At 44.9% G+C, this 20,900-nt stretch overlaps 1 protein-coding gene across 3 annotated transcripts in view; it reads left to right on the top strand.

The window, feature by feature from the left end:
• The window catches only part of TAB1 (TGF-beta activated kinase 1 (MAP3K7) binding protein 1), a 190,448-nt gene that overhangs the window by 152,847 nt on the left and 16,701 nt on the right, over nt 1-20,900 (top strand). The window lies entirely within an intron of this gene.

Here is a 20,900-nt window from a genome sequence, read left to right as displayed (position 1 = left end):
CTAGCCCAGTATCCTGCTTCCAGCAGTGGCCAATACAGGTCACAAGTACCTGGCAGAAACCCAATTAGTAGCACCCTTCCATGCTACCAATCCCAGGGCAAGCAGTGGCTTCTCTCCTTGTCCATCTCAATAGCAGACGATGGACTTCAGGAACTTGTCCAAACCTTTTTTAAACCCAGATACGCTAACCGCCATTACCACATAATTCAGCAATGAGTTCCAGAGCTTAACTATTCATTGAGTGAAAAAATATTTCCTCCTATTTGTTTAAAAGTATTTCCATGCAATTTTGTTTAGTGTCCCCTGATCTTTGTACTTTTTGAGTAAAAAATAGATTCACCTCCACCTGCTCCACTCCTCATATCCCCCCTCAGTCATCTCTTTTCTAAACTGAAGCGCCCTAACCTCTTTAGCCTTTCCTCATATAAGAGCAGTTCCATTCCCTCTGTCATTTTGGTCGCTGTTCTTTGCACCTTTTCTAATTCCGCTATATCTTTTTTGAGATACGGTGACCAGAGGTGCTAAAGAACTCTTGCAGAGTTTTCTGTTAAGCAACAGCTGATAAATGAGGGACTGCTACATTTTAGGTTTTTATCTTTATTAAATTTTATTATACATCTCTTTGAGTGATAATACAAGAAATTTGGAAAGTAACATAGTAACATAGTAGATGACGGCAGAAAAAGACCTGCACGGTCCATCCAGTCTGCCCAACAAGACAAACTCATATGTGCTACTTTTTGTGTATATCTTACCTTGATTTGTAACTGTCATTTTCAGGGCACAGACCGTACAAGTCTGCCCAGCACTAGCCCCGCCTCCCACCACCGGCTCTGGCACAGACCGTATAAGTCTGCCCCGCCTCCCACCACCGGCTCTGCCACCCAATCTCGGCTAAGCTCCTGAGGATCCATTTCTTCTGAACAGGATTCCTTTATGTTTATCCCACGCATGTTTGAATTCTGTTACCGTTTTCCTCTCCACCTCCTCCCGCGGGAGGGCATTCCAAGCATCCACCACTCTCTCCGTGAAAAAATACTTCCTGACATTTTTCTTGAGTCTGCCCCTCTTCAATCTCATTTCATGCCCTCTAGTTCTGCCGCCTTCTCATCTCCGGAAAAGGTTCGTTTGCAGATTAATACCTTTCAAATATTTGAACGTCTGTATCATATCACCCCTGTTTCTCCTTTCCTCCAGGGTATACATGTTCAGGTCAGCAAGTCTCTTCTCATACGTCTTGTAATGCAAATCCCATACCATTCTCGTAGCTTTTCTTTGCACCGTTTCAATTCTTTTTACATCCTTAGCAAGATGCGGCCTCCAAAACTGAACACAATACTCCAGGTGGGGCCTCACCAACGATTTGTACAGGGGCATTAACACCTCTTTTCTTCTGTTGGTCACTCTCCTCTCTATACAGCCTAGCAACCTTCTACTTACGGCCACCGCCTTGTCACACTGTTTCATCACCTTCAGATCCTCAGATACTATCACCCCAAGATTCCTCTCCCTGTTGGTACCTATCAGACTCTCCCCGCCTAACACATACGTCTCCCGTGGATTTCTACTCCCTAAGTGCATCACTTTGCATTTCTTTGCATTGAATTTTAATTGCCAAGCCTTAGACCAATCTTCTAGCTTTTGCAGATCCTTTTTCATGTTTTCTACTCCCTCCCAGGTGTCCACTCTGTTACAAATCTTAGTATCATCCGCAAAAAGGCAAACTTTACCTTCTAATCCTTCGGCAATGTCACTCACAAATATATTGAACAGAATTGGCCCCAGCACCGATCCCTGAGGCACTCCACTAGTCACCTTTCCTTCCTCCGAGTGAATTCCATTCACCACCACCCTCTGGCGTCTGTCCATCAACCAGTTCCTTATCCAGTTCACCACTTCGGGTCCTATCTTCAGCCCGTCAAGTTTATTTAAGAGCTGTTATGATTGGGGTCTGAACCCCTCTCAAACTTACCTCTTTCCTGGGGTTCAGCTTCTTAGCTGGCTTCTGTTTCTTTTCTCTGTCCTTTCTGAGCTGGCTCTGTCTCTCTGTGCTGGCAGCTTCCAGCAGCATGGCTCTAATTGTTTCACTATACTGCACCTGTGTGTGTGTTGCCTGAGTTGCTCTACCTCTCTTTGGGTGTACTGGCTTCAAGTGCTTCACAGTGTTGCATTGGTGTGGGTTGGGCCTCTCTGGGTCAGTGTGCTTTTGCCTAGGTCTAGGGAGTGTGACATCATCAGGGAGGGCCTTGATAAGGAAGTGGTGTGGTTTCCTTCAGAGCCTTTGCAACAGTTGTGTTTGCTTTAGGTAGGGTGGTGCAGTGTGCACTTCTGACTTTGTGTCTAGTTTCCCTGCTTGCTTTTGCTAAGGGCCAGGTTAGTGTTAGTGCAGTGTGCACTGGTGACTGTGTGTTTAGCTTTCTTGCTTTTCCCTCTTGGTTTTGGAAGCATTGCTGTGTGTAGGGCTTTGGAAGCTCTGTTGCTGATAGAAGTACTTCAGGGTTTGGTGTTGTTAGGAACACTGCAGAGTTTGCTGTTAGAAGTACTTCTGGTGTTTGTGCTATTGGGAGCATTGCAGTCTTTGCTGTTGGTGTTTGGTGCTTTAGAAGCACTTTTGGCTTATGTGTTAGCTTCACTGCTTTTTCCTTGTGGCTCCCCTGTCTTCCCTTTTAGTGCTAGGAGCTCTTCTGGTTGCTTGCCAGAGTAGTGCTTAGGAAGCACCTTGTTAGTTGTTTCTAGCTTGTTAGAGCAGTGCTTAGGTAGCTGGTTAGTTCTGTGTTTAGCTTATTAGTGTAAAGCTCTGCTTGTAGCTTGGTGCTTAGTAGCACCTGTGTTAGCTTTGTGTTTAGTTCCCTGCTCTGTTAGTTTAGGGCTTAGGAAGTCCCTTTCTTGAGCAGGGCTTAGGAGCTCCTGTTTAGTATAGGGCTTAGGAAGTCCTTTTGTCAGTTTACTGTTAGGAACACTCCTGCTGGTTTAGGGATTGGGAGCACGTAGATCAGTTTAGGTTTAGGAGCACTTCTGTTTCCATTCCTGGTCCCTATGTCATCCGGTATCCAGTAAGTCCTGTCGGCTACTCGAACCTAGGAGCTCAACTCCTGGGGGGCTTAGTAGCTAAGTGCAGGTGAAGCTGTACGGACCAGTCCAGTGTGCTCCAGTCCAGTGTGTTCCGGTCCGGTGTGTTCCAGTCTGGTGCGCTCCAGTCCAGTGTGTTTCGGTCCGGTGTGTGTTCCAGTCCTGTGTCCTCCAGTCCGGGGGATTCCAGTCCATGTGTTCCGGTTCGCTGGGCAGTGCCTGCAGTCCCTGCCGGTGTGCTTGCCCAGTGTTGGTTGGTGGGTTTTGCCTGCTGCTGTCGCTCCTCGGCAGCAGCCCAAGGGCTCACGTTTGCTCCAGAGCCCGGCCCCGTGGGCTCTGAACCTGAGAACCTGACAAGAGCCTCCTGTGGGGACCGTGTCAAAAGCTTTGCTGAAATCTAGGTAGATTACGTCTATAGCACATCCCTGATTTAATTCTCCAAAACATATTAGCTAACATTAATCAATAATTATCATCCACTATACTTTTAGGTAATTGGATCCAAGAAAGGAAAAATACATACACATACAAATTGTATCTAGTAAATTAACTAATGTTAACTAAATTAATGCTTCCCAGGTTGTCTACTCCATGCTAACATTACAGTGTACCATCTATCATAGATGCCGACTCCGTGGGTGCTGTGGGTGCTCGAGCACCCCCAATATTTCGGCGACCGGAAGTTCCCTTCCAGCCCAGAATTTTGAAAGTCCCTCCCTCCGAGTTCCAGGGCCATCTGTCCGTCCCTCCCTCCCTCCCTCCAAGTTCCAGGCCCCCCCCCCCCCGCCCCTCCATCCCTCCGTCTGTCCAAATTTTAAAAGCCATCTTCTTACCTCGTCAGGGTGTTACGGCGGCAGCTGCATGCACGCAGTGAAAAACGTGCAGGCTCGCGCTTCAGCCTTCCCTCGTCTGTCTCTCAGCTCTGGTCCCACCCACCTGTAAAAAAAAAAAATTCAGCACCCCCAATCATTTTGAAAAGTCGGCTCCTATGCCATCTATGACAAGACCATTACATTTACCTCTTCTTTAGACAACAAGAATTCTTCTAATTGTTTGGGATCAAAAAATTGAAATTATTTAGATTGAAATAATACTCGACATATACAAGGAAATTTAAGTACAAAATTTGCACCTAACGCCAAAGTCCTCGGGCATAAAGCCAAAAAGGCTTTTCGCCTTTTCTGTGTTTCTCTAGACAAGTCCTGATATATTCTAATTTTAGATCCCAAAAATAAAGAGTTCAAATGACGAAAGGAAAGTTTTATTACTGCATCTCGATCCATCTCCAGGGCAAATGAAACCACCAAAGTTGTTCTCTGGGTAATTACTTCTAATGAGGATTCCAAAAAAGATGTGAGGTTCATAACTTCTCCTCCTTGGGGTTGTAAACTTCCAGGTAACTTCTTAACATTACTTTGTAAGTACTGCGCCCAAATTATAGGAGGTAATGAATCCTCTTACATTCCTAATATTTCCACCAAATATTTTTTAACCATTTGTATTGGTGTAATTAACGGTGATCTAGGAAAATAGTCAACCTCAAATTAAGCCTTCTAGATTTTCTAAATATTCTAAACGTCTGAAGGTAAAAATGTTTTCCTTAATTGAGGTTTGCCCTAAAAGTTCCAACTTTTGAATTCTATCATCTAATTGTTTCACTTCAGAGACTTGTTGGGCAGTAACCTGTGCCTGGATAAGAGCAGCTTTAGATAATGCCTTGATTTCACTTGAATTTTTTTACTATCAATGCTTGCAAAGACTGCATATTAAATGTCAAGTCCCAGAGTGACTCAATTGTCACTACGGCTGGTTTTACCATTATCCCCGTACAAAAAACAGGTAGAAAAGCATTAGCAGACTGTTCCAATGTACTCACTATCTGTGAGGGCAGTACTTTCGCTGCAGATCGTTCCTCCAGCCTGTTAATGCTCAGTGTCTCCCCCAGCATGGGCAGGTTCCCTCCCTGCTCGTTCAGGTCTCGACTTGGAGCCTGGGCTGCAGGACTCAATTCCCCGCTGTCTCTTCCTAGTTGGGGAGGAGCTGCACGTTGAACAGGGCACGTTGATTTTACATGAATCACAATCAGGATTTCGATCTAACTACAGTACAGAAACTGTGCTGATCACTCTACTAACCAAATTTAAGCAAGCAATCGCAACCGGAGACAACATATTTCTCCTGCAATTCGACATGTCTAGTGCGTTTGATTTGGTCAATCACGAAATACTACTAAATATCTTAGAATACTTTGGAATAACAGGAAACGTACTTAACGGGATCAAAGGTTTCTTAACAACAAGAACATACCAAGTGATATCAAATTTGACTATATCATCACCTTGGAAACCAGAATGTGGAGTCCCTCAAGGATCTGCACTTTCACCGTCCCTTTTCAATCTAATGATGACACCATTAGCCAAAACATTATCCAACCAAGGCCTTAATCCTTTCATTTATGCAGATGATGTTACGATTTATATCCCATTTAAACATGACCTAACAGAAATCACTAAAGCAATAAATGACAGCTTCCATATTATGAACTCATGGGCGGATGCTTTTCAATTAAAACTCAATGCAGAGAAAACACAATGTCTCATTCTCTCATCACAGCACAACAAGTACAAACCCACTAATTTAAATATCCCTAACTTTACCCTTCCCGTATCAGAAACTTTGAAAATTTTAGGAGTTACAATTGATCAAAACGTTACATTTAGAAAACCATGCAAAAAACACAACAAAGAAAATGTTTCATTCAATGTGGAAACTCAAAAGAATTAAACCTTTCTTCCCAAGAGAAGCACTCTGCAGACTGGTGCAATCATTGGTATTATGCCAGCTAGACTATTGCAATATGTGCTGGGTGTAAAGAAAAAATTATCAAAGAACTTCAAACTGCGCAAAACACGGCAGCCAGACTCATATTTGACAAAATGAAATATGAAAATGCCAGTCCCTTACGAGAAAAGCTACACTGGCTTCCATTAAAAGAGCGTATTGCTTTCAAAGTTTGCCCCCTCCCTCCCTCCCAGTTCTAGGCCCCCCTTCCCTCCCAGTTCCAGGGTCCCCCCTCCCTCCCTCCCAGTTCCAGGCTCCCTCCCTCCGAATTTTAAAAGTCATCCTGACTTACCTTGTTGGGGTTTAAGGCGGCAGGCAGCAGCGGTAAAAAGCGTGCAGGCTCGGCACTTCAGTTTTCCCTTCTCTGTCAGCTCTGGTCCCGCCCTCATTTCCTGTTTCCGCAAGGGCGGGACCAGAGCTGAGAGACAGAAAAGGGAAAACTGAAGTAAGTGCCGAGCCTGCATGCTTTTTACTGTGCGAGGTAAGTCAGGATGACTTTTAAAATTCAGAGGGAGGGGGCCTGGAACTGGGAGGGAGGGACGACGACCATGGAACTGGGAGGGAGGGGGGACGGACAACGACCCTGGAACTCGGAGGGAGGGAGGGAATGAACTTCCGGTGAGTGTTTAATTAGCTTTTTTTCTTTTTGTAGTGGCCGCTGCTGCTCAACAGGAGAAGCAGCAGTGGCTGGAAATGGGAGCTGGTGCCGCGTGTTTCAGCGGGAGACTTTCCCGCTTTGGCGGGAGTGTGGGAGATGACTCGCCAAAGCGGGAGTCTCCTGCTGAATGCGGGAGACTTGGCAGGTCTGCAAAGCGGTAACGTCACCGGAAGGCTTCAGACATTACGAACTGGGCTTCAATTTCCTGGCAGTCAGCTTCAGAACGCTGGAAGTGCAAATTATTATAGTAGATATGATCAGAATTCCAATCTCAATTGTCTCAATTCCAATCTCTACATTTTTTGTAAAATGAGGCTCCAGATTTTAGAAATCAGCCTCCATTTTGAGGTAGGCAGTAGTCATAGAAATATAGAAAATGACGGTGGATAAGTCTACTAATCTCTACCATTCCTTACTTTCCTATAGAGAACTTGTGTATTTGTCCCATGCCACCTTGAATTCAGATAGTCTTCGTCTGTACCACTTCACCAGGAAGCTTTTAATGCATCCTCCACTATTTCCTTAAAGAAGTATTTTCTTAGATTATTCCTGAGTCTATCCCCTTTCACCTTCATCCTCTTCCCTCTTATTCCAGAGCTTCCTTTGAATTGAAAGAAACCCCATCTCCTGCTTTTCTTCTAAAGTATAAATATTGAGATTAAGTCTGTCCCCAAATGCTGTGTGACAAAGACCTCTGATCATTTTAGTAGCTGCTCTCTGGACCAACTCCATCCATCCTGTTTATGTCTTTTAAAGGTGCAGTCTCTGGAATTGTACACAGTATTCTAAATGAGGTCTCACCGGAGACTCTTACAGAGGTATTATCACCTTCTTTTTCCTGCTGGCCATTTCTCTCTCTATGAACTCAAGCATCCTTTATCTTTCTATATTTTGCTGCCACCTTAACATCAGATATAAGTCTCACTCTTCTTTCTTGTATAGAAAGTCAAGATAACTAAAACCTGATCACCCTAAAAACCTACCTTTAAATCAGACCCCATTTCCTTTGTAACTCAGCAATTTTACCTCTCTTGTAAGGACTACTTGTTTTCCTTTCTCTTTCAAGTGCTATTTATATATTTATTATCTGCGGGCTGGCAACTTTGCTATGCCTATCAAAGTTTAAGACCTGCAGTTTCTGAGCTGCAAGGGTCTGTGAGGCTTGCAGTGTGGCAGCAGTGACTGACCTGTGGTGTGAATCATGAGATCTGCAGTTAGGTGTGAGAAGCCTACAAATAGCACTTTACACAAATAGAATTTTATTCTCCTTGTGCTGCCTTCCTGCATCATAGTCTTTTTAGGCTTCCTACTAACACTGGTCACTCACACCAGCTAGTGATGGTAAAATATTTAGCTTTTTACAAGCCCTGTGCCTTGTCTGGAAGCACTCTTTTTTGGAACTCATTCTGCTTAAAAAGACTAACTAGTTGACTGCATCAAAAGCAAGAAAATAATGCTTCCTAAAAAAAGGATTTTGCTTAATGTACATGGGGAATTCAGAAAGAGAGAGGATGAATTTGGGAACAGCTGCCACAGTTTGGGTGACGAAAAAAAATACAGTCCTTAACACAATCAATCATGGGCGTAGTTTGTTTCATTTGGGGGGGGGGGAGGATGGGGCGGGCCATATTAGCATATTCATTTACGCATATATATATATATATACAAATGAATATGCTAATATGGAGGAAGGGAGAAAGAGCTGGCTTTTTTGGGAATAACCATAATGAATATGTATTTACAATTACAAGGGTTAAATTCATTAATTATTGGTCAATCTAATTAACCACCACTTTATTCAATCTATTCGTGAGATTTCACGCTATCAGAAGGGATTTCCCGTTGTGAGCTTAGTGCTCTGATGTGGCTGGATCTCCTGAAGAAGTTAAAATGAAACACGGCTTGTGTTGAGATCTATGGATGTGTGTATAAATGTGGATTGATTTGGTAATCACTGTGAAGGAAACCTGATGCAAGGATCCCATCCGAGTGGAGTTACCTACTTCATTAGAAGATGGAATTACTCTAATGGTTTTGTGAACCCTTTTGGGGTTTTTTGTTCATCAACAGACTGGTGATTGATACTCATTAATGAACTTTATGATGGAACATTCAATATTCCGTTGTTTGGAATGAAGATAAGATAAGTCATCTGAACAATCTATGAAGGTTTAAAGAACTATATTGAGTATCAGTGGGGGTTATAACAGAACACAGTTGATTGATGATTGTTTGTTAAGCATTTAATCAGTGATTATGTTTGTTTGAATTGGTATAGCTGAGTAAATGCAATGTGTTTGTAACATTATATTGTGTTGGATATAGATAAGAAGTGATTAGGCCATAATAAAGTGGTAATGAATATGTATGAGATATCTCATACATATACATTACCGTTCTAATCTAGGTACACTCTCAAAGATAAATTGTATACTGTAGATCATACAAATTCTTTAACAACTTATGTGCCATTTATATTCACTCTTTTTATTAGATATTATATATCTCAAATTTAGTTCAACACATTGTTACTCCTGTCATATTAAAACTTAACATATACCAACATTACTACACATTCTTACCACCACGCACACCTATAATCAACATTACATGTGTCCATAATCCTCGCAATATGATGACGTCTATGATTCCTCCAATACAAGGAGGTAGTTGTTTGTAACGCGTATTTCACGCTGACCTTATATTTGATATTCCCATATCTCAATGTTCGAATGTTCAATAAAACTGTAATTCTCCACTGAAATAATTGATACTTGCAAGCATCACAATTATTTCCATACTCCGTAAAGGACGACAGGACCATGCGACTGTCTGTTCATTATTTTAACCACAAACTGCTGGCTCCATATTGGTTCTTGTTGTTACCACTTCATCCAGACACACGTGGAGACCCTACACGTATGTGTTTCGCTATTAAAGCGTCATCAGGGGTCAGGTATTCTAAATAAAACAGCATTGTGTTTAAACTTAACTCTATTACATTCATTAATCTAATAAACATACTCGACATAAAATGTCAAATTATTAGGAAATACTGGCCCATTTTGGGTATACATCATATTTTTAAGAATGCCCCTAGGCATTGAGATATATAGTATCTTATAAAAAGAGTGAATATAGATGGCACATAAGTTGTTATACATATACATTATGGTTATTCCCAAAAAAGCCAGCTCTTCCTTCCTTCCTTCCTTCCTCCTTACCCAGCACTCCGTCTTCCTCTCCAGTAGTATTTCCCCACCCCCTTCCCCATACCATGCCAGTGTAGACCTTAGAAATGCATAAGCTCTATATGTAGATCCTTCAAGAGGTAGTGTGTCATGATTTAGGCTCTACACCCTTTCTGATGTTTTGGTGCCACCTCAGTAAGGCCAGCACACAATCTCTCCACTGCAAAACACTATACACAAACTTGTGCAAAAACCCACTCATAACCTTACCAAACCATAACAGCACTAATTCCAAGGAAAGGACGAGCTACAACCTTGTGTATGGAAAGGCGTAATTACACTGGGCTCTAAAACACCAGTACACAACCTAGTGAAAAAACAAAAAGGGCTGCAAATACTACACACTAGCAGAATATTGCACCTTGATCACACATGAAAAACACATGACACAACAGATATGAAGGCAAAATACTGAACTGGAATGTTACCTCAAGAAGTTAGACTCTGCATGCAGCAATACTAGAAAAATTGAAACTTACATGCAAAATATCACAGATGCACATTTCCAAAAGCTGACATATTCCAATTAATACATTCTGAATAAAATACTTTTTTCTAGCTTTGTTGTCTGAGCATTTAGTTTTTCTATTCGCTTTGGTCTCAGTGTCTTCTGTTTTATGCAGTGTCTTCTTTCCATTTGATATTTTTTCACTCACCAGGTCCACCATCCTCCTGTGTCCTTACGCGTCCTGTCTACCATCTGTAGCCCTGTCCCTATCCTTCCTCGAGTTTCAGTATCTGCCCTCAAAGAGTTCCGATCCAGCCCTTAAATTCAGCAGTTTCCCCTCATCCATATCCAGCATTTCTCCTCACTTCCCTCCCCTCCATCCATCCATGTGCATCTACTTCCTCTGTCTTCTCTCCCCTTCATCCATGTCCAACATTTCTCCTCTCTCCCTTTCCCTCCATCCGTGTGCATCTCCTTCCTTTGTCTTTCCTTCCCTCCATCCTTGTCCAACATTTCTCCTCTCTTCCCTCCCCTCCATCCATGTGCATCTCCTTCCTTTCCCTCCCCTCCATCCATCCATGTCCAGCAACTCCCCTGCCCTCTCCTCCATCCACCCATATCCAGCAAATTTCCTCTCCCCTGCTCCTTCCATTCATCCATCTATGTCCAGCAATTCTCCTCTCCCCGGCCATCTCCTCCATCCACCCATATCCAGCAAAATTCCTCTCACCTGCCCCAATTCATCCATCCATGTCCAGCAATTCTCCTCTACCCTGCCCTCCCCTCTCTCCATCCATGTCCAGCAACTCTCCATTCTCTCCTGCCCTCCCCTCCATCCATCCATGTCCAGCAACTCTCTATTCTTCCCTGCCCTCTCCTCCATCCATCCATGTCCAGCAACTCTCCATTCTTCCCTGCCCTCTCCTCCATCCATCCATGTCCAGCAAAATTCCTCTCTCCCCTACCCCCAATTCATCCATCCATCCATGTCCAGCAATTCTTCTCTCCCCTGCCCTCCCCTTCCTTCCATCCATGTCCAGCAATTCTTCTGTCTCCCCTGCCCTCTCCTCCATCCATCCATGTCCAGCAAAATTCCTCTCTCCCCTACCCCCAATTCATCCATCCATCCATGTCCAGCAATTCTTCTCTCTCCCCTGCCCTCCCCTTCCTTCCATCCATGTCCAGCAATTCTTCTGTCTCCCCTGCCCTCTATCCATCCATGTCCATTCTCCACTGCCGTCTCCTCCATCCACCCATATCCAGCAAAATTCTTTTATCCCCTGCCCCCATTCATCCATCCATGTCCAGCAATTCTCCTCTCCCCTGCCCTCCATCCATCCATGTCAGCAACTTTCCATTCTCCCCTGCCCTCTCCTCCATCCATCCATATCCAGCAAAATACCTCTCCTCTGCCCCCATTCATCCATCCATTTCAAGCAATTCTCCTCTCTCCCCTGCCATCCCCTCCTCTCCTGTCCAGCGATCTCTTCTCTCCCCCTGCCCTTCCCTCCTCTCCATGTCCAGCGATATCTCCCCTCCTCTCCATGTCCAGTGATCTCTTCTCTCCCTCTGTCCTCCTCTCCATGTCCAGCGATCTGTTCTCTCCCCCTCCTCTCCTCTCCATGTCCAGCGATCTCTTCTCTCCCCCTGCCCTCCCCTCCTCTCCCCATGCCCGCCTCCCTCTCCTCCTGCCCTCCTCTCTTTTCCATGCCTAGCGATCTCTCCTCCTGCCCTCTCCTCCCATCCATGTCCAGCGATTTTCCCTGCCCTCCCTCAGCTCCCTGACAGCCCTCCTCTCCGTTCCTCCCCCCCCCCCCGGCAGGTTTAACCCTTTTATTTTCAGTGGCAGCGACAGCAGTGAAGAAGAAAGCACTGCGGGCTCACCTCCAGCTTCTCCCTTCCCTCACACAGTGTCCCACCTTCTGCGATGATGCATTTTCTGTTTCCACGAGGGCAGGACACTGTGTGAGGGAAGGGAGAAGCTGGAGGCGAGCCCGCAGTTCTTTTTTCTTCACTGCCGTCGCTGCCACTGAAAATAAAAAGGCTAAACGCACCGTGGGGGGGGGGGGGGGGGAGGAACTGAGAGGAGGGCTGTCGGTCGGGGAGCTGAGGGCGGGACGGAGGAAGAGCTGCCTGCAGCATTGCGCTGACCCTGCGTTTGAGGGGGCAGTGTCCCCCCTCGCCCCCCTGTTGATTGGATTAATTACATTTATAATAATCACCCCCCCCCCCCCCCCAAAAAAAAAAAAAAAATAAAAACTATGCCCAAGCACTCAATTCACACTTTAGGTTGCTTTTTAGCCTGGTAGTTTTCTCCTGCTTCTTTGGAGGTCTGACTCAGTGGGAACTAGTGCTGTTATCTGGTGCCTCAAAAGTGCATTAACAGCTACCTAGGGATTCCCCTGTGTTTTGAATCCACTTCCATTTCACTTAGCTCAGCCATTTTAATGAAGATCATTGGCCAGGTGTTGTACATTGGGGTTCTGTGGAGCTTAGCAATCCGTGTGTTGTGTGACTAGAACTTCTTCAAGACCAGGCTGGGTACTTGCACAGAAATAGTCTCCAAAAAATTGATTGTACGAAGAAGCAATTCCTGCTTCCTTTTCATCCATACCAGACTAGTCCAGACAAGTAGGTTGTTTCCCTCTACCTGTGGATGGAGAAGCAATTCACCCCACTAGGGTATCATGCCGCCTGGAATGATCAGTATTTTCTCTGTCTTCCAAGAAGATGGTAGCATGGAACGTGTCACTCTTGGTGCTTTGTTAACTCCTGACCAGATTCTTATTATTCTGCCCCCTTTTGCATGGAAGCGGTTTATATTGTATTTATTAAGCACTGTGTGTTATGGACTAAAATTTTCTATAGTTTTGTAGTTTTCTGTCATTGGACCTTTCTGAGCACATGTGCTATGCTCCCAGTGCATTGTGGGTTTTCCCTGCTCCAAGCATACTGGGTAAGGAGTCTGCTTCTCTTGCCCCTCATGTCTGAAACAAGGAGCATGTTTTCCTTAGCAGAAGCTACCTATGCAGGATTTAGCTATGTTTCAGAACATTGTCAGAAACTCTGTTAGTGACAGAATACTTACACTGGAGTCAGTTGAGCAGGGGGCTTTATAATGTTTGCACCAAAATAATACTTGGTGGTGCCGTGCCACTCATCTTCCATTTAGGGTGATCCCCAGTGGTGCTGGATCCCTTCTCCTCTCGCCACTTCTCTAATCTGCTGAAATAAGGAACCATATGGGGCTAGAGGTTTGTTTCTTGCATCCTTCTCTGTGTGATCTCCTTCGGTGTGGCAAGTATGTACCTTTCTTAATTCTTCTGCGATCTGAGGTGAACTCTGCCTTCATTTTCATGGTACGTTTTTTTTAATTCTCAAACATTTTTGGCTGTATCCTTTCAAAGCTGGGGAGCTTTCTGCGGCCGTTGAGAGACCATTGGTCTCGTTCATAATCTCCACTGGCAGTGGCAGGAGTCCTTTCCAAACTGTGTTTCCCACACTAATAAGGCTGTTCATTCCTTCTCTACAGCCTTCAGTTAGAAACTGTAAGGGCCTTCATTTTTGGTGCCATTTCTCTGGTTGACTTCTGCAACTTGCCATTAAGGTGTATGGCCTTTTGTGGGTCACTTGTTCTGGTGATGTGACTCCCTGCCGTACAGGGCTAACTGGCCATTACCCACTGCTTTGAAATAAAAAAAAAAAAGTGTGGGCTACTCCAGTCCTCCAGTGTTGTGAAGGATTGAGCAAGATGTCTCTCTTGCTCCCTCCGGCTAGTTTAGGCAGAGAGATTACATTTATTTTTCCATCATTCTCATTCCCTGGGAGGTGTGCTCTTTCCTCTCTCTTGAGTATGCGTAGATACAGCATAGGCTGCACAGTCTCACACAGTGCCAGCGTCTGTTATGTTTCACAGTGCTGGTGTTGCTCAGTATTAAGTAGAGCAGCAAATGCAGAATTAATCAGCTTGTTGTGCTTTGGCTGCCTGTTTCATATCAGATTCTCCTCATCTTCTTAGACACTTCTTGATCATGCTCCAGTCCTTTCTTGACCTTGACCTTACTCCTGTCTTGCTTCTTGTTGATGTGCCCTGCATTTTTGCTCCATTTGGGGTTCACCTACTTTTCTGGTTCTCACTTTGAGTTCCAGGTTTGGGCAATATTAGAGGATTCAGCCCAAAGCCAAGTGGTTGCTTCTGGCGGAAGATCTTGCCCTGGACTCGGGATGCCACACCCTATGAGGAACCCATCCATAGACCTAGACCACTCACCACTCCTGGGTCTCCCTACTGTTAAGAACTTAACAGGCAGAGACAGAAATAATAATATTGGCAGCAGCTTTGGTGGCACCTTGTTTCCCAGGCATCTTTCTGCCATTAGGTGCGTTGATAACTATTGAAAGAAATGAGAAAGATCTACCAGTTGGATATCCCCAAAGAAATACATAAACTGGTTATACATATACAACAGCCAAAATTACTCTGTCCAAATATTGGAAACAGGCAGTCATGCCAGCCACCTTTGGAGACTGTTTCTAAGGAAGTGGATTATGCTACCTGTTCCACGCGCAGGGCCCAAGAGACAGGCAGAGCTCCGGAGTCTCAATGTGTGGATGAGATGATGGTGCAGGGAGGAGGGTTTTAGATTTGTTAGGAACTGGGCAACATTCTGGGGAAGGGGGGACCCTATTCCGAAAGGATGGGCTCCACCTTAACCAGGGTGGGACCAGGCTGCTGGCGTCGGCATTTAAAAAGGAGATAGAGCAGCTTTTAAACTAGAAATGGGGGGAAGGCCGACAGTCGCTCAAAAGCGCATGGTTCGGGATAAGGTATCTTGCAAAGATACCTCACAAACAGAGAAGATAGGGTTTCTGGATAGTGAGGTTGCACAACAGACTGTGGTAGGCCAGGTGCCCTTAAATACAACTAAAGATCAGACAAAAGATGGCAAATCAGTAGTGTCCAGTACTAAGCATCAGGCAAATAGGAACAACAAACATACTCTGAAATGTCTATATGTAAATTCTAGGAGTCTAAGAAATAAGATGGGAGAGTTGGAATATATTGCACTAAATGAAAAATTGGATATAATAGGCATTACTGAGACCTAGTGGACGGAGGATAACCAGTGGGACACTGTCATACCGGGGTACAAAGTATATCGTAGTGATAGTGTGGACCGGACTGGTGTATATTAACGAGATCCTTGACTCAGATAGATTACAAATTCAGCAGGATACAAATCACACCTTTGAATCATTGTGGGTTGAAATTCCATGTATAAAAGGGAAAAGGACGGTGATAGGAGTGTACTACCGTCCGCCTCGCCAGGATGAGCAGGTAGACGCAGAAATGATAAAAGAAATCGGAGACGCAAACAAAATGGGCAATGTGATAATAATGGGTGATTTCAATTATCCAAATATAGACTGGGTAAATGTAACATCGGGACATGCTAGAGAGGTACAATTCCTTGATGAAATCAAGGACAGCTTTATGGAGCAGCTGGTGCAGGAGCTGACGAGAGAAGGAAAAATTCTAGACTTGGTCCTTAGTGGAGCGCATGATCTGGTGAGGGACGTTATGGTACTGGGGCCGCTTGATAACAGTGATCATAATATGATCAGTTTTAATATCAACCTTGAAGTAACTATACACAGGAAGTCAAATACGTTTGTGTTTAACTTTTAAAAAGGAGACTATGATAAAATGAGAAGAACGGTGGAAAAAAAACTTAGGGAGACAACTGAGAGGGGTAAACCCTGTACAACAGGCATGGACGCTGTTCAGAAATACCATCCTGGAGGCACAGGCCAAATGTATTCCACTAATTAGAAAAGAAAGACGGAACTCCAAAAGATAGCCGGCCTGGTTGAAAAGTGAGGTGAAGGAAGCTATTAGGACTAAAAGAAATGCCTTCAGAAAATGGAAGAAGGAACCGTCTGAAAATCACAAGAAGCAGCATAAGGAGTTTCAAAGCAAATGCAAGGCGTAGATAAAGAAAGCCAAGAGAGATTACGAAAAAAGATAGCATTAGAGGCAAAAAAACATAGTAAAAAATTTTTTCGGTATATTAAAAGCAGGAAGCCGGCAAAAGAATCGTTTAGGCCGCTGGATGACCGAGGGGTAAAAGGGGCGATCAAGGAAGACAAAGACGTAGCGGAGAGATTGAATTAATTCTTTACTTCGGTCTTCACCGAGGAAGATTTGGGTGGGATACCGGTGTCGGAAATGATATTTCAAGCGGACGAGTCGGAGAAACTTACTGACTTCACGGTAAACCTGGAGGACGTAATGGGGCAGTTCAGCAAACTGAAGAGTAGCAAATCTCCTGGACTGGATGATATTCATCCTAGAGTACTGATAGAACTGAAAAAAGAGCTTGCGGAGCTACCGCTAGTGATATGCAATTTATCCTTAAAATCGAGTGTGGTACCGGAAGATTGGAGGGTGGCCAATGTAACGCCCATTTTTAAAAAAGGTTCCAGGGGAGATCCGGGAAATTATAGACCGGTGAGTCTGACGTCGGTGCCGGGGAAAATGGTAGAGGCTATTATTAAAAACAAAATTACTGTCGCGTTCTCGTGGGCCTTTGCATTCTATCAGGTCCTTGAGGCAGAACCAGGAATCGTGAGCCCTTGGACCCCTGCCGAGGAGTGGCAGAGGCAAGACCACCCTGGAACTGGACATACGGAAGGACAGGACTGAAACTCTGGATTGGAAGTAGGCAACTGGAACCGGCAGAACAGGAACCGCTTCACCTGCACTTAGCCACCATTCTGCTAGAGTTGAGCTCCAGCATGCGGGTGGCCGGCAGGGCTTGCAGGACAAGGCTGGAACTGGAGATCCAGAGGACCCACCCTGGGTCTAGGAAACACGAGGAAGCAATACTAAATACTAGATTGCACTGAGCACTGCACGCAGCCGGTAAGCCAGAAAAACAAGACAGACTATGAAGACAAGACGTACAAGAGCTTAGCAGGAGCGAGGACTAGGGCAACATGCAAGCTAGGCAGAAGGGGGTTCAGGGAATACCCACAGGGTAAACCCACTAGCTAGGTAGAGGCAGGATACAGGATAATCACCCAGGAAATACACACTAGCTAGACAGAGACAGGATTCAGGATAAACACTCAGGATATACAAGCAGGGTTCAGGATATACACTCAGGATATAAGTTAGCTAGGGAGAGCGGGAAACCGGATAACACTAGCTAGGCAGAAACAGGATATACACTCAGGATATACAAGCAGGGTTCAGGATATACACTCAGGATATACGTTAGCTAGACAGAGCGGGAAACCGGATAACACTAGCTAGGCAGAAACAGGATTCAGGATATACACTCAGGATATACAAGCAGGGTTCAGAATAAACACTCAGGATATACGTTAGCTAGGCAGAGCAGGAAACCGGATAACACTAGCTAGGCAGAAACAGGATTCAGGATTGACACACAAGCTGGGCAAAGCAGGGCTCAGGATTGACACACAAGCTGGGCAAAGCAGGGCTCAGGGTAAACATAGAAGCTGGGCAAAGCAGGGCTCAGGGTTAACATAAAGGCTGGGCAAAGCAGGGCTCAGGGTAAGAGAGAAAACCAGGAATAACAGGCCAAGGGTCTTGGGCTGAAGCTACAGCAGCTTCACATACAGCCAGAGAAATAACCCCAGGCTGTAACTGAGTATCTCCAAACCCAGGCTGAGAACAAACAAAGACGGAGGCTACAAACACTGAGGAAAGCACTAGAAAGACTAGCAGTCCCCAGACACTCAAACAGAGAGGCAGAGCCCACCCGGAAGGACTAGCAGTCCACAGGTACAGAAAGCAGATGGGTAGGAACCCAGAGACAGGCTTAGTAACAGTGCAACAGAACTCTCACTAACCTGCTGACCTTTAGGCATGACACCATGCAAAGGCCCTGACTGCAAGCAAAGCACTTCCTTATGAAGGCTCTCACTGATGAGTCACCAGCAGCAGGACAGAAGCAGGAAGTACACTGACCCCAAAGAGAGGCTTGACACACATAGGAAGTGAGCCCACAGGAAAGACAAGCAGGAGCTATCTTGGAAGCTGGCATAGAGCCGGTGGCAGCCATCTTAGATGCTGGCTCCCTAGAGAGGCAGAGCCCACACAGGTGAGGTCTAGTGGAGTAATCAGCACACAAAGCCAGAACCAACACTAACACAAAGACAGACAGAAGCCAGCAGAGCTGCTGACCCCCAGAAAGAAGGTAAGGCTGAGGGTGGTCACGGCCACAGACGTGACAGTCTCAGAGAGCTGTCCTTCTTGGTTACAAAGAAAAACCCGGCCCCTGCCGGAGAGGAAGAAGGTCTGATGAAGCCCTTTTGGAGGTTTTCCTGGATGTATTTCCGCATGGCCTTCGACTCCTCCCGGGAGAGAGTATATAATCGGCCCCGGGATGGAGTCTTGCCTGGGAGTAATTTAATGGGACAATCAAAAGGGCAATGCGGAGGGAGAGATTCCACCTCTTGGGCATTGAAGACATCCTGGAAATCATAGTATTCCGCTGGGAGCTGGGCCTCACAGGGGTAGAGGACCCCGGGAGAGGCTGAAATACTCCTCGAAGGAGGAACCACTGGCGAAAGGCAAGAAACAAAACATTGGGGTCCCCAGCGGTCGATATCGCCAGTAGACCAGTCAATACGGGACGAGTGCCGTCGCAACCAAAACTAACACAAAGACAGACAGAAGCCAGCAGAGCTGCTGACCCCCAGAAAGAAGGTAACGCTGAGGGTGGTCACGGCCACAGACATGACAATTACAGAGCACATCCAAGGACATGGATTACTGAGACTGAGTCAGCACGGCTTTTGTGTGGGGAAATCTTGCCTGACCAATTTACTTCAATTCTTTGAAGGAGTAAACAAACATGTGGACAAAGGGGAGCCGGTTGAAGGGGAGCCGGTTGATATTGTATATCTGGATTTTCAAAAGGCATTTGACAAGGTACCTCATGAAAGGCTATAGAGGAAATTGGAGGGTCATGGGATAGGAGGAAAGATCCTATTGTGGATTAAAACTGGTTGAAGGATAGGAAACAGAGAGTAGGATTAAATGGGCAGTATTCACAATGGAGAAGGGAGTTAGTGGGGTTCCTCAGGGGTCTGTGCTAGGACCGCTGCTTTTTAATATATTTATAAATGATTTAGAGATGGGAGTAACTAGCGAGGTAATTAAATTTGCTGATGACACAAAGTTATTCAAAGTCGTTAACTCGCGACAGGATTGTGAAAAATTACAGAAGAACCTTACGAGACTGGGAGACTGGGCAGCTAGATGGCAGATGACGTTTTATGTGAGCAAGTGCAAGGTGATGCATGTGGGAAAAAAGAACCCGAATTGTAGCTACGTCATGCAAGGTTCCACGTTAGGAGTTATGGACCTAGAAAGGGATTGGGTGTCATCGTCGATAATATACTGAGACCTTCTGCTCAGTGTGCTGCTGCGGCTCGGAAAGCGAATAGAATGTTGGGTATTATTAGGAAAGGTATGGAAAACAGGTGTGAGGATGTTATAATGCCATTATATCGCTCCATGGTGCAACCGCACCTTGAGTATTGTGTTCAATTCTGGTCGCCGCGTCTCAAGAAAGATATAGTGGAATTGGAAATGGTGCAACGAAGGACGACTAAAATGATAGCGGGGATGGGACGACTTCCCTATGAAGAAAGACTAAGGAGGCTAGGGCTTTTCAGCTTGGAGAAGAGACGGCTGAGGGGAGACATGATAGAGGTATATAAAATAATGAGTGGAGTGGAACAGGTGGATGTGAAGTGTCTGTTCACGCTTTCCAAAAATACTAGGACTAGGGGGCATGTGATGAAACTACAGTGTAGTAAATTTAAAACAAATCGGAGAAACTTTTTCTTCACCCAACGCGTAATTAAACTCTGGAATTCGTTGCCGGAGAACGTGGTGAAGGCGGTTAGCTTGGCAGAGTTTAAAAGGGGGTTAGACGGTTTCCTAAAGGACAAGTCCATAAACCACTACTAAATGGACTTGGGAAAAATCCACAATTCCAGGAATAACATGTATAGAATGTTTGTATGTTTGGGAAGCTTGCCAGGTGCCCTTGGCCCGGATTGGCCACTGTCGTGGACAGGATTGTAAGCTCTTTGAGCAGGGACTGTCTTTCTTCTATGTTTGTGCAGCGCTGCGTACGCCTTGTAGCGCTATAGAAATGCTAAATAGTAGTAGTAGTAGGCTTGATGGACCCTTGGTCTTTTCCCAGTGTGGCATTACTTATGTATTATTTAATGTCGTAATTGACAGCTTTGGAAGTATGGCAGAATTGTTTCCTACCATGAGATCTGGGACATTTACATGGCTTGAGAGACTGATCACCGACTGCTAAGACTTATTAACATATATATTAAAGGATAATGTTGGGCTATATGACCAAGATATGGATATGTTATATAAACAGAGGAACGGAGAGATAATTTGCTTGTATGTATTGCAATATATAATAGATTATCAAAAATTCAAAAATCTGCTTAGAGCAATGAAATCAGAAACTGCTATATTTATTTGCTCTAGAAATCTGGTGTTACTTGTGCATATATATTAAAGGTCACTTCTTGTGTTTATCGAATTATAGGCCTCGTAAGCCCA

This window comes from Microcaecilia unicolor, chromosome 1, assembly GCF_901765095.1.
Source record: "Microcaecilia unicolor chromosome 1, aMicUni1.1, whole genome shotgun sequence".
NCBI lineage: Eukaryota > Metazoa > Chordata > Amphibia > Gymnophiona > Siphonopidae > Microcaecilia > Microcaecilia unicolor.
The sequence above is the reverse complement of the archived record's forward strand: the minus strand, read 5'-3'. Positions and strand labels throughout refer to the sequence as shown.